At 42.9% G+C, this 8,342-nt stretch overlaps 1 long non-coding RNA gene across 1 annotated transcript; it reads left to right on the top strand.

Annotated features, from left to right (window-relative positions):
• The first annotated feature begins 247 nt into the window (after positions 1 to 247).
• Positions 248 to 6,640, top strand: LOC115290794. The gene is made up of 3 exons (XR_003908202.1): positions 248 to 316; positions 3,492 to 3,591; positions 6,426 to 6,640. It is a non-coding gene; the product is annotated as an uncharacterized LOC115290794 (long non-coding RNA).
• The last annotated feature ends 1,702 nt before the right edge of the window (positions 6,641 to 8,342 follow it).

Below are 8,342 nucleotides of genomic sequence, written 5' to 3'. Positions count from 1 at the left end.
CGGCTCCAGTTGTGGTGTGCTTTTTGAATGCTGTTGGTGCTGTTGTTGTTGTTGTCACCGAGTACAGTATTTTGGGAAATCACCACAAAAGTCACCAAGTGCAACGGGACTCATTTCCCACTCTCCTGAACCCCCTGGCATCTTCAATATAACTATAAATGATCTTTGTAACAGGAATGCTGGGATAAGAAGTCAAGAGACACAGCTATGGAAGATAGATCATCTGCGTACTTTTGTTCTTTTATCTAGGACTAGACCCGTGGCTGTTTGGGGAGGCAGGTGCATGTCCACTTCTGGTGAGAGGGATACGGCACAGGTAAGACAGGCTTGGTGGCTCTGTAGGAGAACCCAGCCCATTGAGTTCTATTAGACCAGGTGGGGACATGGATAGATAGAGGGGTAGATAGATGGATGGACAGACATACACAGAGAGAGACATATAAGTGGAAAGAGAAAAAAAGGAAGGGAAAGAAGAAAAAATACAGGGAAAAAGCAAAACAAGAAAGAAAAGAAAAGAGAGAAGGAAGGAAGGAAGGAACGAACGAAGGAAGGGAATCTGAACTTATACCATGGTTTGGCAAGAAGATAAAACAAATAGCAAATACAATTATTTGGTCTTAGGAAACTAAATCTTAAAAATTCTAAAATAAATATGTTTTGTTCCCCTTTATTTCCACTCCCTCCAGGCTTAGTAATACAATCCGGATCTAAATGGGTTTTTAATTACTTACCCTGTCTTCTTTAACATCATCCCCGAACTACTGGCTTTCCCTGGGGTTGGCTATAAGCGCAGAGAAGAGGTGACCAAGTTTATAAAACCTAGTCAGGTTGACATTGGTTTACCACAACAGAAATAGAACAAGAGGAAAAGTGAGAAAAATTAACACTCTGGCTCCCAGCTAAATTTCCTTGCAGCTTAAGTGAGACCACAATTGCGTTAAGAATTTACTACTGTGTAAAAATATTGGTATGTCTAGGAGTGACTTTTTCCAGAGTAAGATCACTGAGATCCAGATACACTCGACAATGCCACTATGTTGTTAACTAGAGGCTCTCATGACTATAAAAGAAGAGGTGGTATAATAATTAATAAAGCTGACAGCGGAAATTCAACTAAGACCCTAAGGCCATAAATACAACTTGCTACATCAGTCTGCCTTGCCAGGAACATTACATTCTGTTTGGTCTTTCACGCACCAGTACCAGAATCAATATGATAGCAAGTTTATGACGGTGGAGTGAAAAGAACACAAACTTAGTGTCAGAAAACCAATGCGGGACCTGAGCAGGTCCTATCTGCGACCTTGGGTGAATCCTTTAACTTCCTGTGTCTCAATCTTTTCTTTCGACAAATGGAAATAACACTCATACCTCAGAGGATAATTTCACTCACTGAGAGGATGGCCAACATAGAAAATTCCTGGCACACAGCAGATACTCAAAAAAAATGGCAGCTTTCTTCCCTATCAATAGGAAGACAAGAGGATGCATGTGCCTAAAAAGAATGTGCTTTTCCAGAGAGCTGTCCCAGTGGCAGTTCTGGAGCTCTGTGACACATGAGCTGCAAGGTCACATGGAGCGTCCCTCTGCTCTGTCAATTCTCCAGTGGTGACAAGACACTTTCTTTAAGGCTATTGGCCAGAGTTAGAAATTTCAGAGGGCACTTAAGGGGAAGAGCACTGGGTGTTGTATGGAAAACAATTTGACAATAAAATATTATGGGAAAAAAAAAAGAAAGAAATTTCAGTATTGCAACTAAGCTTACCAATAGAGACCCAAAAGGGGTCTTGATATGAGCCTCATTTAAAAAAAATTTTTTTTAAATATTTATTTATTTTTGAGAGAGACAGCGAGACAGGGAGAAAGAGCATGAGTGGGGGATGGGCAGAGAGAGAGGGAGACACAGAATCCAAAGCAGGCTCCAGGCTCTGAGCCGTCAGCACAGAATTTGCGGAGCTCAAATTCACACACTGCAAGATCATGACCTGAGGTGAAGTCTAACATTTAACTGACTGAGCCACCTAGGCACCCCTGGGCCTCATTTAAAATAAAAACAAAAACAAGAAAACAAAAACTTTTTAATGTTTATTTATTTTGAGAGAGGGGGTGGAGGAGAGAGAAAGAGCATGAGTGAGGACGGGCAGAGATAGAGGGGGAGAGAGAATCCCAAACAGGCTCTCCACTGTCAGCACAGAGCTCAACATGAGGCTTGAACCCATGAACCATGAGAGCATAACCTGAGCCCAAACCAAGAGTTGTTACTTAACCAACTGAGCCACTCAAGCATCCCAATACTGGCCTCATTAACACCATACTATAGAAGCCAGGAATCAGGAAACATTCTGCTGGCCAAATCAATTTTTGTAAATAAAGTTTTATTGGGATGGAGTCACACTCACTCATTTACACAGTGCCAATGGCTACTTCATACTACAGTAGCACGGTTGACTAGTTGTGACAGAGACCATAAGGCCCACAGGTCTAAAACATTTACTATCTGTCACTTTACCAAAAAAATTTGCTGAGCCCTACTCTACGCACCCAAACTACAACCGCATTCATATGTGAGAGATCACTTATTTGTGGAGCACTTTTTATAGCCCCAGTATTGCGGTAAGCTTGGTGTTATTTACAAATAAATGAACACCAGTCCCTGAGAAAAGGCTCATGTTCTTATAAAGAGATGAGTAGGCAAAGTAAGCAAAGAGTTGTAGCAAATTATAAAGTGCCAGTTACATAATACAAACTGCAGAGAGAATTCAAGATACACTGAGTCTTGAGAAAACATTGCAGGAGGATAGAAGCAACATATATGGATATGGAGCAAAGAAGTTTTCCTGGCAGCAGAGGACGAGGAGGAGAAGAAGAAGGGTATGGTGACTGGTAAGGAAATGAGGCTTACTGCGGGACAGCCAGCCGGGAGGTAAGGGGAGCAGTAAAAAAGAAAGGGTGCAATCTGACTGTAGGAGCAGCTGGGAAAAGCTGGGTCTAAGAGGTTGGCTTGACTCTAAGCAAGAGAAAGCTGTGGTCGCTCCCTATGTGCACATCAACTTTATGGTGAAAGTCATCTTGGAAGGAGAGAAATTGGGGGATCAGAACTCCAATCAAAGTTTAGCTAGACTTCAAGCATGATATGATGACACAGTTCCTCGAGGAGAAGGGAAATAGGGACAGATCTGAGAGACTTTGTAAAGCAAAGCTTGGTGGCTGGTCCATGTGACATATGAAGAGTCAATGAAGATTCCAGAATTTCCTGTTGGAAAGCCTGGTGGAACGGTAGGTACCACCAACAGAAAGGGGGACCTAATGTATAAGGAAACATTTGTGCACCTTTTAAATAGAATCAATATTTAGAATTTCAAATTGCCAAAAATGCTGACATGGAAGATTCATTTGTTGTATGCAGCCTCATACATCTTTCTTATTCATGAAACTTGCAAGATTTCAGGCTGAAGCACATCATGTGTTCCATTCATTCGTTCCTTCAACAGATGTTACCTTAGCACTTGCTAGCAGCTGATGACCGAGGCAGATCTGGGGACATCAAGATGAACAACATGTGACCCTGCTTTTAAGGTAGACAATAAATTGGTAAGTCTTAACTAATAGTGGAAACACACTTAAAAAACAAATCCTAGCTCAGCTGAGTGGGACAACAATTAAATCTAAAAGCAGTGCATGGTACAGAAAGGGGAGGGCGGTCAAGCAACCAAGGATCACAAAACAATCTGAATTATAAATATCAAGGATGTAGGATAGGGTGCCTGGGTGCTGTCCGACTTTGGCTTAGGTCATGATCTTGCAGTTTGTGAGTTTGAAGCCCCACGCTGGACTCTGTGCTGACAGCTCGGAGTCTGCAGCCTGCTTCAGATTCTCTGTTTCCCTCTCTGTCTGTCCCTCCTCCACTCACATTCTGTCTCTCTCTCTCTCAAAAATAAAACATTAAAACGATTCTTAAAAGGAATGGAGGAGAATGGGAACACATTTCTTTATCTTAAAAGTATGGAAATAGGAACCCTCCTAAACAAAGAGAATATTACTCAGGTGAGAATGAATAAAGTGTGAGGATCAAGAAAAAGGACACATGAAAGGCAAGTGGCAATCAAGAAGATGCGAAGCAAATCACAATGACCATAAACTGCATCTATCTGTTTATTCATTTAGCGCCTTCATCCTTCACTTCAAGGAAGGGACTTCCCTCGAATGCTACAAATCTTTAATCATCAGAAGTAAATTCATTTTGCAATAATTAGCTTTAGACAAATGAAGCACATTTTTCCACTGAGAAGAGATGTGTAGGCAGAGAGTTTCGCTGCTGGGTAATGCAGCTTACCTACTTCCCTACAAGACACTTAGAAGGCACTAGAGAAACTTGCGCATGTAGGTATTATGTAGTGTCTCATCGATACAGTGAGCATGACTACTCTTTAATGTGTAGGGGCTGGGAACGCTGGTCACCCCGCAAAATGCAGTATGGCCCCAAGCCATGGAAGACTGTGCTACATTCTGCACTGGCCATTCACATAAGTGAAAATCCCATGTATAATTAACTGAGCCTAGTGCTTAACTCAATTTTAATAAAACTTTTTTGGGGCACTATTTTGGTACAGACTGAATTTTCCAGAAATGTAAGTACATTGAAAATTTTTTTAAAAAGCTGTGATGCTTTTCATTTTATGTGGAACATTACCAAGTATCATCTGCTCATTTGGACATTCATTTAGATAATTATGTCACCAGAGGTGCCTGGGTGGCTCAGTCGATTAAGCACCCAACTCTTGATTTCAGCTTAGGTCATGATCTTACAGTTTTATGAGTTCAAGCCCTACATTGGGCTCTGTGCAGGCAAAACAAAGCCTGCTTGGGATTCTCCCTCTCCTTTTCTTTCTCTGCCTCTTCCTCACTCACACTCTCTCTCTCTCAAAAAAAGTAAATAAAACTTAAAAATTTTTAAAAAGAAAATTATGTCACCAACAACATTGTCATTGGTAGTATTAGGCATTGTGTTAGTCACCACGACAAAAACATCTCTATCAGTGTGCATTTTCAGCTAGCCCCCTCACAGTAACTCCACTTGAATATTTTTATTTAGCTTTTATTCCAAAATGAGAAATTAAAAAAAAAACGCATAAGCACAACTTGGTCTTAACTGAAAACCAGATTTATTTTTTACAAGCCAAGTGCAAGCATATGACCACTTCGTTATGTCTTTTAGTGTTATTGTACGTGGAACTGTATTATAGATTACCTGCGACTCCTTTCTTACTACTAGATTTACACTATGTTGATTTTTTTGACATTTTATATATGTTTGGATGTGTCTGTGTTAAATTACCCATGAATTTTATTTTCTAATGAAAACCTTGAGGCCCAAAGAGGTGATAGGCTTTCCCCCAAGTCAACTACCTATTTAGTGGCAAAATCAGAGAGAACCTTTTACCGAGATCCGCCCATAAACCAGGCTCTATGGTAGTCACTTTCAATACTTTTCAATCATTTATTCCAGAAATGCATACTTAATATCCACAAATGCTTAACATTGTGCAGGGGCCAATGTTGCCAAGCTTCCTGCTAGGGAAGGTGACCAGTAAAATCCATGACAACAAATGCATAAATAGACAAAATGGTGGTGATCCAGAAAGAAAGGATTTAACTCAGCCTGCTTGAATAAGCTCCTCCAAAGGAGGTAACCCTGGGACCGAATCTTGAACCATGGTTGGGCATCAGCCAGGTACACACAAGTACAAAAGGGTTTTGGGCAGAGAGAACTTGGGAGGAGAGTCAGAGAGCTAGATGCCCCTACGGAACAGGAAGGACTTCTGTGTGGAGTCAGCCTAGAGCAGGAACACAGCAGAGGCGAAGGCTGGAGTTAGAGAGAACGGAGGGACACCGCTCATGGCGAGCATGTCATCCCAGCTCAAGGAAATCGAACTTACCCTTGAAGTCCATGAAGGGAATGATAGACTTCTAAGGAGATGTGTGACATCAGGAAATTCACTCTGACAGTAGAATAGACTTTACAATGGAATGTACTGCAGTAACCCAGGTAAGAAATGACGAGGAGCTGGATGAAGAGTGGTCATGAGTGAGAGGATGAGACAGAGAACAGGGGGCAGGGGAAACCCGTTGGCAGGGTTTGGTGACTGATGGAATTTTCCAAACTGAGGGAGAAGGAAGACTTGAGGGGCTCCAGGTGGCTTGTGTTGTCAATGGAGAATGATGAAACCCTTCACCGAAATGAACTGTAAGAGGAAGGGAATAGTTTGGTCTGGAGAATAAGGGACAGAGTTCAGCCTGGGACATGCTGGTACCAAGTATGGACGGGCACCGAGGTCTGAAATTCAGGAGACAGGTCTGCACTAGAAATACTAGAGATCTAATCTGGGAAGCAATAGCAAACATATCACCTCATGTAATCCCCACAGGGACGTTAGGAGGCAGCGGTTACAGCCTCATCTGACAGACAAGAAAACAGAAGTGGCCCAGTCATGTAGCTGGAGAGCTAAGATTTGCCCTGTGGTCTGTCTGACTCCAAAGCCCATCCTCTCTTCTCCACGCCGTATTGTCTTCCAAATCAAAAGTCTGTGACTCCCCGCTAGGCATTGTTCTATTGCTCCAAACTGTTCTCTGTACAAAAGATGCTCAATAAAATCTATGGTTGCACGAAGAAAGAAGTGCATCTTTCCAGAAATTACTATAAATGACTTCCAGATTTCCCAAGAAATTTGGTTTCAGAAACAAGGTGAGAAGTGTGGTACCAAGACAGGGGGATGTGCAGTGGCCTTCCCAAGGCCCCTCTGGAGCCCACAGAGACGACTGGCACCACAGTCTCTGAGTGCACATTACTATGCCACAGCTCTAGACAGAACATGGCCAAGCAGGATCCCAGAAGTCTCACAAGAGGCCTCCAGGATTCAGAGAGTTCCCTCATTGTTTAAAAACAAAAACAGGGGTGCCTGGGTGGCTCAAGCAGTTAAGTGCCTGACTCTTGATTTCAGCTCAGTTCATGATCTCACAATTTATGAGTCTGATCTCCACATCAGGCTCTGTGCTGACAGTATGGAGACCACTTGGGATTCTCTCTCTCTCCCTTTCCTTCTCTGCTTCTCCCCTACTTGTGCTCTCACTCTCTCCCAAAAATAAATAAAAATAAACTTAAAAAAAACCAACCTTTGTCTAATGGGTTGAATCCACCACAGAAATTAAACTGCTACATTTATTTGATATCTAAGTAGATGTGTTTCAAAAATACCAACGAGTGACATGACTATTCATCTTCTGATACACATCAGGGAAAGAATCGAGCAGGAGAGTAAATAGGGAGGCACGATGAGAGCCTGCTCGAAGTCATGGACGGGCTTGGTGGGAACAAGGAAACAGGCAGCCGACAGACCTCTGCTCTCTGGTCGCAGCAAGCTCTTCCCGGTGTGAGCCACAGGGCTGGGCTGGCTCTTCTCCCAGCCCTCCCCTCAAGGCAGTGCAAGACTGATGGCAACAGAAGATCCTAATGGCTCGCCCATGCAAAGTGAGGGAGTTTGCCCATGATTAAAAACACCTTTCGGTCATCATGTCATCCTGACAGCAATCAGCATTGTGAACTAAAGTTTTGGCTGTCCCCTCTCACCTCAATCCACCTACGTTGTATATTCACAAAGTGCTCATATAAGAATTCTCCTCCCGGCTCCATCCAATCCAGGTTTAAACCAACCATAGGCATCTTGGAGCCACAAGACTTGCATCCTTAATGAACGCTCAGCCAACTTATGACGCCAGCCAGAGCTGCTAGAGAAGTCGTCGCCAACAGCTCTGTGCTGTCAGATGGCCAGGCCTTCCAAGGAGCAGCAAGGCATTTCTTTGTCTGGACAGACTAGTCATTTGATGAAAGTCAAAGAATGTGATGGCCGTAGTTGTCACCTGGTACATGGCTGTCATCATGTTCCCACATTCAATGGATCTGGATATGCAAACAGACTGGGCAAGGCACAGCTAGCTGTTGCTTTTGCAATTCATAGATGCCATGGTCCATGGCCCAGCACCTGCCCTGTGGTCCAAGACCTTCTAGATGCTGAAATAGCTGGTTGAGTATGCCTGGATGGTTTTAAAGTTCTTCTCTTAAATACAAAGAACAAACAGAGTTGATGGGGTGGGGGGGGGCAGCAGGAGACGGGAAAATGGGTGATGGGCATTGAGGAGGGCACTTGTTGGAATGAGCACTGGGTATTGTATATAGGTGATGAATCATGGGAATCTACCCCTCCAAAACCAAGAGCACACTGTATACACTGCATGTCAGCCAACTTGACAGTAAATTATGTATATTAAAAAATTTTTAAATAAAAGAA

Source organism: Suricata suricatta, chromosome 4 (genome assembly GCF_006229205.1).
Source record: "Suricata suricatta isolate VVHF042 chromosome 4, meerkat_22Aug2017_6uvM2_HiC, whole genome shotgun sequence".
Classification (NCBI taxonomy): Eukaryota; Metazoa; Chordata; class Mammalia; order Carnivora; family Herpestidae; genus Suricata; species Suricata suricatta.
Note: the sequence above shows the minus strand (reverse complement) of the source record. Positions and strands in the feature narration are given on the sequence as shown.